The sequence below is a fragment of the Hordeum vulgare genome, chromosome 7H (genome assembly GCF_904849725.1).
Source record: "Hordeum vulgare subsp. vulgare chromosome 7H, MorexV3_pseudomolecules_assembly, whole genome shotgun sequence".
NCBI lineage: Eukaryota > Viridiplantae > Streptophyta > Magnoliopsida > Poales > Poaceae > Hordeum > Hordeum vulgare.
The window spans coordinates 284,186,191-284,196,017 of record NC_058524.1 but is presented as its reverse complement, the minus strand read 5'-3'; positions in this window follow the sequence as shown (position 1 = coordinate 284,196,017).

Sequence of the window (9,827 nt, the reverse complement as noted above, 5' to 3'; positions counted from 1 at the left end):
CTCGTTAACCCCCAAGGGTCGGGTCATCTGTAAAAAAGATGAGCCGGGTCTTGATAGTAGAATGAATCTTTCGACCTGTAACCCGCAAGAGCCGGGTCATCTGTAAAAAGATGAGCCGGGTCTTGATAATTGAAGAAAACTTTCGACCTGTAACCCCCAAGGGCCGGGTCATGTGTGAAAAGATGAGCCGGGTCTTGATAATTGAAGAAAACTTTCGACCTGTAACCCCCAAGGGCCGGGTCATCTGTGAAAAGATGAGCTGGGTCTTGATAGTTGAAGAAAACTTTCAACCTGTAACCCCCAAGGGTCGGGTCATCTGTGAAAAGATGAGCCGGGTCTTGATAGTTGAAGAAAACTTTCGACCTGTAACCCCCAAGGCCCGGGTCATCTGTGAAAAGATGAGCCGGGTCTTGATACTGTATAATTTCGTCTAAAAAATTATACATTAGCCCACAAGTGTCAGGGATGTTGCTTCAATAATTCTGAGACTTGCCCCTTGATAATATATTTTGACAGGAATCACTTACCCAAGCCGAGTCAGCATTCGGCGATTTAAAGAAAAATTTAGCCAATCAGCAAGATGCACGGGCAAAATTAGAAGAAAAATGTGAAATGATCTTATCTGAGATGGAGAAGCTGAAAGCCGCGTTAAAAAAATGCTCAAGCTGATCAAGATGGACTGGTAAAGCGAGCAGAAAAAGCTGAAGCTAAGTTGGATACCGTGCAACAAGAGCTGCCGGCTTAATGCAACATATCTCCAACATGACACAAGCTGTCTTTGGTAAAAGACGAAACCTTGACCTTGCACTTTGTAAATAAATAACTTAGTATAAGTTACTGACCATCATTATCCCTTATATAGGTCCGAGAGCCGCCAATCTTCAGAACGACTGCGTCCTGATGCTGAAGGCGATTTACACGTTAACGGAGCAGCTGTATACCGGAAGCGTGCTGACCGGGAAAGCAGTGATGGGTGCCAAGGAACCCATAACATCAATAAAGAAAATGCTTGGCTGCTTATCTACTTTTCCGCCTAAGATTGGTGAGCTAACCCGGCCAGCTGCCCGAAAAGGGGTACTCACTATGTTGAGTCGGTGTCTGGCGTATGCTCCAGAATTAAAACCCGAAGAAGTAGCGGTAGGCTTTCCCCAGCTCAAGGACGACGGGTCAGAATTTGCTCAAGAGGATTACCAGCGCGTTGTCAAAGAATCCCACTTGGCGGCGACTCAGCTTGCAGCAAGCTTGGATTTATCAAAGTATCAAGCCGCCTATGACGACAAGAACAAGAAAGTTAATCCGCCAACCTTTGTGACAACCAGCTTGACTCCGCGTCGACCCAAGAACCCTTTTGATTTGGAGGTGGATCTCTCATCAGTGATGAACGATGAAGATGAATTTGCCGCATTATCCAAGTGTAACTGGATATTGAGCGACTTGCAAATTGAAGTCGGTGAGAGCTCAAAGCAGGCTGACCCGGGGACATCAGCAGAATAATCCTTCATGGATTTGGCCATCAGAGCAATGTAATAAGTCTTTCATAGAAAACAACCCGCTTCTATGATGTCTTTAAAACTCTTGTGTCGCCCTTAGGGCGCCTTATAATGCTTGACCCACCCTCAGGGCGTTTTTATGATGCTTGACCCGTCGTGGCCATAATGATTTTAATCATCAACCTGTTAAGCTTAAAAACATACATCAAACCATCTCAGTGAGTAATGGATGACAATAAACAATAACCGACTCAAGATGTTAAAGTGAGTCGGAAAAATCTGAAAAAACCTTGTGGCAGTGCCAGGAAGGCAAAAAATAAAAATTTCGTTGTCTCATCAGGTCGCGACAGGATAGGACGAGTTATAAAAACTCAAGTGCTATCCGAGGGAGACTTTTGTATAAAAAAGCTCAAGTATTTAGACCGTCTCATCAGGCACAAGTCAAGCTTCAGTGAAGCGGGTTCAGGGAACCAATGGTTTCTCTATTTTCCATGTAGGGCGCTAGCCGGTACGAGACATGTTTTAACCAAGGCGAGTTCAGGGTCCATAAAGCGGAGTAACTCACCAAGAGTTCATGGGTCCATATGGCGATTCGGCCAACACATAGTCTAGTATAATTGTAATGCGGTAATTTTTCGCAGGCCAAATGGGTAGTAAGGCTGATCTCAGTGAGAGGAAGCCCCCAAGTGACCTATTATTAGGGGAAAGACCGGTCATAGGATTGTAGAAGCGTATACGCTATTACCACAAAACGACTTGAGAACAAATTGCCCCCAAGTAAGCCGGCCTAATCCACAGAATCATATAAGGCGCCTATGTTTGAATCGCGCGCTTGTAGCGACTTCGATCCTCTTTGGCTTATCGATACCCAGTTTTGTAATAAGTGCATCATGGCGGCTTATGCTCTTTGGTATGGATAGCGTCCATGCTTGGGCGACTTGTTGAAGAGCAAAATAAATGATCCATACTTTCAATAAGATGAAATAGCAGGAAAGCCCCCGAGCTTGGAGGCATCAATTTTATTGCTTCATAAAAAATGAAAAACTTACAAAAAGCAAAGCTAATAGCTCAAGTGTAATAAGGCCTCAAGTGGGCTATGTTCCAGGGGCGAGTTGACTCAGCCTCCATGGTTGGCCAATCAGGCCGAAGTTCCACCAGATAGTATGACCCGTTGCGAAGGCTTTTGCTGACGACCAACGGTCCTTCCCATGGTGGTGATAACTTATGCATGCCAGTGCAATCTTGGATCAATCGAAGCACTAAGTCGCCCTCCTGAAAGGTTCGGCTCTTGACCCGGCGGCTGTGGTAACGCCGCAAGTCCTGCTGATAAATCACCGATCGGGCGACAGCCAAATCGCGTGCTTCCTCCAAAGCGTCCAAAGAATCTTGATGCGCCAACTCTTTGTCCTGTTCCACATAAGCAGCAACTCTGGGCGAGTCATGCCTAATGTTAGTGGGAAGAACAGCTTCTGCTCCATATACCAGGAAAAAGGGGGTAAAACCTGTAGAACGGTTTGGGGTGGTCCGGATACTCCATAGTACTGAAGGCAACTCCTCAACCCAACACCCTGGGGTGCGTTCTAGGGGAACCATGAGTCGGGGTTTGATTCCTCGCAATACTTCCTGATTCGCCCTTTTGGCCTGCCCATTAGATTGTTGTTGAGCCACTGCAGAGACATCAAGCCGGATAGATTAGTACCATTATGAGTAATAATACTGTGTGGATATCCGAACCGGAAGATCAACTTTTTCAAGAATTTGACCGTTGTCTCCGCGTCACAAGCACCAACAGGTTTTGCTTCGACCCACTTGGTAAATTTATCAACCGCCACCAGCAGATGAGCTTTTTTGTTGGATGACATCTTAAAGGGGCCAACCATGTCTAACCCCCAGACCGCGAAAGGCCAAGTAATAGGTATCATCCTTAGTTCTTGAGCCGGCACATGAGCCTGTCGTCCGTAACTCTGGCAACCATCACATCGACGAACTATCTCTTCTGCATCTGCATGAGCTGTCAACCAAAAGAAACCATGATGAAACGCCTTTGAAACCAAGGAGCGTGACCCGACATGATGCCCACAATCTCCGGCATGGATGTTGTTCAGAATCACGCATCCTTCTTCGGAAGAAACGCACCGTTGGAATACCCCAGAAGTGCTTCGCTTATATAATTCGCCATTGATGATGACCATGAATTTGCTCCGACGAACGATTTGGTGAGCCAACACTTCATCCGAAGGTAACTCGCCTCGGGCGAGATATGCCAGATACGGAAGAACCCAATCCGGCGTAACACGGAGAGCCGCCACGAACTGGGACTCAGGGTCTGGTATGGCCAACTCCTCTTGTGAGGGTAACCTTACGGAAGGATTATGCAAAGTATCCAGAAAGATATTGGGAGGAACTGGCTTACGCTGTGAGCCGATAGGCGAAAGGGCATCAACTGCTTCGTTAAGGCGCCGGTCGATATGATCAACTTGATAACCATGAAAATGACCCGCCACATCAGACACAACTCTCCTGTAAGCCGCCATCAGGGGGTCCCGAGAATCCCAAGTACCTGAAACTTGCTGAGCCACCAGATCAGAATCGCCGAAACATCTGAACCGTGTGAGGTTCATCTCCTTGGCCAATCGCAAACCATGAAGCAAAGCTTCGTATTCTGCAATGTTGTTGGTACATGGAAACATGAGTCGGAGAACATAACAGAATTTGTCTCCCTGGGGCGAAATCAGCACCACGCCAGCCCCCGAGCCTTCCAATTGCCTAGACCCATCAAAATAAATAGTCCAGTATGTAAGGTCGGGCCTATCTTCCGGGATCTGTAATTCGGTCCAATCGTTGACGAAATCAACCAAGGCCTGAGACTTGATAGCCGTGCGAGGGGTGTATCGCACGTGGTGTGGCCCAAGTTCGATCGCCCACTTGGCGATTCGCCCCGTCGCTTCTCGGTTCTGGATGATGTCTCCGTGGGGGGAGGAGCTAACCACCGTGATGGGATGCTCTTGGAAATGGTAATAGCCCTGCTGGCACAGTCCAAGATGCTCTGATGTTTGGCCAACAAATCCATGCCGAGAATTACTTCTAGACCTTGCGAATTAAGTACAATGAGATCCACTTTGAAGCTTATCCCATTGATAACAATCCCGACCTTCCTAAATCCTAGGTTGGTCCTCAACACTGCTCCCGGGGTTCGGATTGCCATATGCGTGCGAAGCGGAGTAGGCTTTAAACCACATTTTTCCGCAAATCTTTGTGTGATAAAAGAATGCGAAGTACCACAATCAAACAATACTGTTGTTGGGGTGGAGTTGACGAGGAACGTACCCATAATGCAGTCCGGGTCTTCCTGTGCCTCTTCTGCGGAGATATGATTAATCCGTCCCCTCCTGTGATACTGCTGATTGCGGGGAGCTTGGTTCCTGCTTGGTGCTCCTTGGCCTTGATTTGGCGCATTGGGGCGCGGTGCGTCGGGTTTCTTGTTGGGACACTGCCTCGAATACTGCCCTGTCTGTCCACATCCAAAACAGGTAACTTGTGCTGGAAGATAGGTCTTGATTCCACTGTTGTTTGGTGGATTGATTGCTGGCTTGGTGTTGACTTGTTGCTGAGGCTGGTAGTTCTGGCGAAATGTTGGAGTCTTGTACTGCTGATGTTGATAGTTGGGTCTTGCTGGAGCTGAATGCCATGGGCGTGACTTTGGGTTACTCGGTCCTCCAGTACCCATTAGCTTGCGCTTACGGGTGTCGTCCATAGCACGAAGATTATCCTCCAACATAAGGGCCTTATTAACTAGATCGCTGAAGGTCCGGCATTTAGAAACAACCAACTGATACTGGAGTGACTGCTATAGTCTTTCCATAAACCGATCCACTTTGGCGGCCTCAATGTTGATATCTTCTGGTGCATATCTTGACAGGAGGTTGAACTTCTGCAAATACTCCTTGACGGACCCACTACCTTGCCTTAAGGCTCGAAATTCCTGCTTCTTAATGGTCATCATTCCAGGAGGAATGTGAGAAGCACCGAATCCATCATTGAACACAGCCCAAGTGATGACTTGCCCTGCTCCCATGATCTGAAATCCATCCCACCAAGCTCTGGCTGTGCCTCCGAGACAGTGAGAAGCATAGATGACTTTCTTACGATCATCAGTGCATTTGACCAGCGCGAGGAGGTCTTCAATAGTTCGCTTCCATTCATCGGCATCCAATGGTTCTGTCGTCTCCGTGAATATGGGTGGCGTAGTTCGCATCAACTCAGATGGAGTAGAGCGACTATTGCCATTCCCGTTCTGCGGCGGGTTGTTCACCTATGCTTGAGCCAGCTGCTGAATAGCGGCATTATTGGTTGACGTTCCTCTCGGAGAGCTTGAAGGAACAGAGCCATAGTCAAGCTTTCTGGAGGAGGTGGTGGCGGTGGCACATTGTCTTGCTGCTCGTGGTGATCTCAAGCTTGAGCTTCCCCTCCGGTTCCCTGCTGCTGATTTGAAGAGGCAGAGCCTGGTTTGCCGAAGGTGCTGTTGCGAGTTGCATTCACCATCCTGTCAGGGGAGTAGACATGTCAATTTTGCCGATCTGGCCGAAATCATAAGGGATGATGCTCCGGTAAAGAGGGGTCTGGTGCTGTGCTAGTCTGACATTTTTAAGCCAAAGGTTTTTGAAAAGCTAATGCATTAGATTAAAACAAGCGATGCAGTCGCTCACAAGCTGCCTAAGGCAGAATGCGACTTGCATCCAACATGGTTACACAACACTCATGGTTCACTAAACCGATACATGAACTCCTACGCTCGGGGAGTAACTCCTAATTGCCTACGTTGATAATACAAAGTGGCAGGTTGTGCGGTCTCATAGGCGGGTTCTGCGAGATCTTTGTATTCATCTTCATCTTCATCAGTACTTCCCTCCTTTAAAGGAGAGGGAGAAGGAAGCGGTCCATCACAACGTCTTTTGGTTGGCGAGGTTGCGAAGAGTTTGGTGTACTCTTCCGCAGTTGGGCGACGACTTTGAAGAGGAGTGGCCTGAAGCGGTAGTATTCCTGCTCGGAAGGCGATGCTAGATCGTCCTTCGAGTGCTCCTTCCTTCTTCACCTTGCGGTTCTTCATCTTTTCCATGCGAAGTAGATCCTTTACTTGGTACAACTCTTGGCTAATCTTTGTGGACTCCTGGATCAAAAGCTGCGTCAAAGTGTCGGAGGAGAGACTGAAGTAGGTATGAAAGCTCAGTGGCGTCCCGTCCTCAGAAGATGGGTTGAGTGTCCAACTCCCGTCTATCCCATCCTTAATGAAGGGTAGGTGACGAGTAGCTAGCTCGTTAGCCATCTTGGGAAGGATGTCACGGAGTCGCACGAGCGCCTCTCATGCTGCTGTCTCCACTGCCAACATCAGATCCTCCATCTGTGGTCCTTCAAAGAACCAGCTAGTCGGGGAGTCATTATCCTTCACTATCACGTCCACGTGATATTCCTTAGTGTCAGCGCTGACCCAGTTCTCGTGGTAGAGGAATATAGGTGTGCGGCGTACATGGCACTTCTCAAGGCTATCACTCAAAAGTAGAGGAAAGCCCGTCTCCAGAAGCGTCTCAGTTACGGCGGCCATCTACAAGATGTAGAGGAGAGGGTTAGAAAGTTTTTAGAGGGTGCAGAATCTCTGGTTAGGCTCTAAGTGCACTAGTCGTCTCGGCTATCGTCCATGCTACCTAAGGCTTCCTATAGTCAGGATGGCTCTGATACTAGCTTTGTGGGGACCACGACTTACGAGTCGAGATCGCCGAACGAACGTGCTCAGTGATCCCATAGATCAATGCTCACCGAACACACAGATACTGAATAATAAGAGTCTTGCATCCAAGTATCGAATTATTACATCACATGACCGAATGGTCAGGTTCACAACGTAGGGCCTAAGGCAAAATCATACCAATACAACTAATAGTAGAAATCATAGGGGCTAAGCGGGTGCCCATGCCATCAAGCCTACACCGACAGGCATTCTAACCCGGAAGCGTCCTAGTTCGCATGTCCGTCTCCAAAGACATACTCATCTCCAAACTCTGGTCCTTCCATGTCTGGTCAATAATATAACCAGTGGCAAGCCAATGAGTACTTTTGAATGTACTCGCAAACAGCCCATGATATGAACAATCAAAGTGAAGGATAACAATAATATGCATCTTTGGTGGATGTCTCTTGGTGGTAAATACATGATCACAGGTATGCATCATAAGATAAGAACTATTTTTGAAGAACAGGTTACAGATATCAATATATCTGTCGAGGGCTGAACCTTCCAGGTTCACCCTATATGCCAAGTCACCGAACTTGGTCATATCATTACTTTCATAATAACTCCTTTTTATCTCAACTCACACACACTTGGTTTATGCGGAAACAACTGGACGTAGTTTAAGCAGGATTACCCAACTGTCCTTGACCGTGGACACGGCTATTCGAATAGTTTTACACTCTGCAGAGGTAGTACGCTGGACCCACGAGATCCGGGAAACTTCCGTGTCATCCACGACTCGCGGTATATAACATACCCGAGGTACGTACCCGATCAATGCCTTTCCCCTGACGATACTAGCCAAAGAGGTCCACTCGATTGGTACCCAACTCACATGTTGTATGTCATACGAGCACCGACTCTGGACAGTATCAACCATGCGGGGACCAACGGTGTGCCTGGAACACGTAAAAACGGCATAGTCGCCCTACCTGGCATGACCCCATCATGAAAGTGACCACACATCACTCCCGCCACTAGTAATGTGGCTCTTTGCTAGCACCGACCAGAGTAATCAACACAACCCCGTCCCATAAGGGGTAACGTGGTCGTACATGTAAGGTTGGGACGGTCGACACATCATAAATCTTTTCCCATTTCCGACACCATACTCACACAAATACCCGGTGCACCACTTCACCAAAAGTGGCCACCCAACTCATCATCACCCTCGGGCATTAGTGGCACCCGACTGGGTTTTCGTAAGTATTTGATTCATACCAAAAACATGCTCATGCTAACATTATTCTACCTTTACTTGTCAACATGGTATTAGCATGACCCTCATAGGTGGTAGGATCAAGCTCAATGCATGTGCTCCGGAGGAGCCATCGGTAACATCACTTGAATGATTTACCGGCACTTATGATCATACGCAATGGTAATACTTGCTATACTAACATGCAATAACATATGCTTAGTCATGGTCAAAGGGCTGCTTGCCTTGGTCACCTAGGTATCTGGGGTCTTCGAGGTCTTCTGCTCCGATTCCCTCGTCACACGAATTTTCTATTAAATCTAAGTTGTTATTTAAAAAAATATTTGTCTCTGATTCCAATGAAGGAACATTTTTAAAATCAACTAAACAGAAGCAAAACTATTCCAATTTAATCCTTTTTAATATTGTAAAACAGAATAATTGCTGAAAAATTTAACCAATGGTCTTATTAAATACTACACGTTCTTAGAAGAATATCATTGGAAAAATTATATTTTTACACTTGTTAAATCATTTTATAAAAATCTTTGAAAATCCAATTTTAAAACAAAAGAAAAATGGGCTAAGTCCCTGGCCTAGCTTGGCCTGGAACTGGGCTGGCCCAAAGGCCAGCCGACAGCCTGCCCAGGCACGCTCGCCGTCAGGTTTGAACCTGACGTGAGGAGCCCTACGGTCAGCGGCTGTGGGTAGCGAGGGAGAGGGGGTTGGGCCATCAATAGGTGGGGCACACGTGTCGGGGTTGTCTCCTACCTATGGCCAAAGAGGAGGAGGAGCACGCCGACGAGGCTGCCGACGTCTTCCCGCCCCAACGAAGATAGAAATTGTTTCGGCTTGTCACCGCCTACCTGCTGTTGGTCGGAACAATGACGGGGAGGCACGCGTTCACCGGCCACGAGGAGGCCGCGGTGGAGGCGTTCGGGAGGTGGTCGAGAGGGTAACTAGGGGCACAGAAATGCTTGGGAAAGTTAGGGGAAAGCTTGCTAAGGTCGAGGGGAGTGGTTTGGTGGGTCGGGGAACGCAGGAGCCGTCGTGTAGCCGGAGATCGACCGCAGCTCCGAGGCGGAGGGGCCTCGGTCGATCTCGATCACCGGAGCTCTGCTAGCTTGCTGGGGAGGCTAGGGAGGTGCTAGTGGCTGTGGTGAAGCTGTCAGAGGGGTGCTGGAGCGAGGGGGGGGGTATATATAGGCCCGCGACAGTGAGCCGATTCGGGAGCACCGGTGACTCACCGTGGCACGCATGAGGGTGCAGAGATGAGCTGGGGTCGAAACCACACTCTCAGGACGTGGTTTTGGACTGCCAGAACCATCTGCAACAGAGGGAGAGAGAGGGGAGT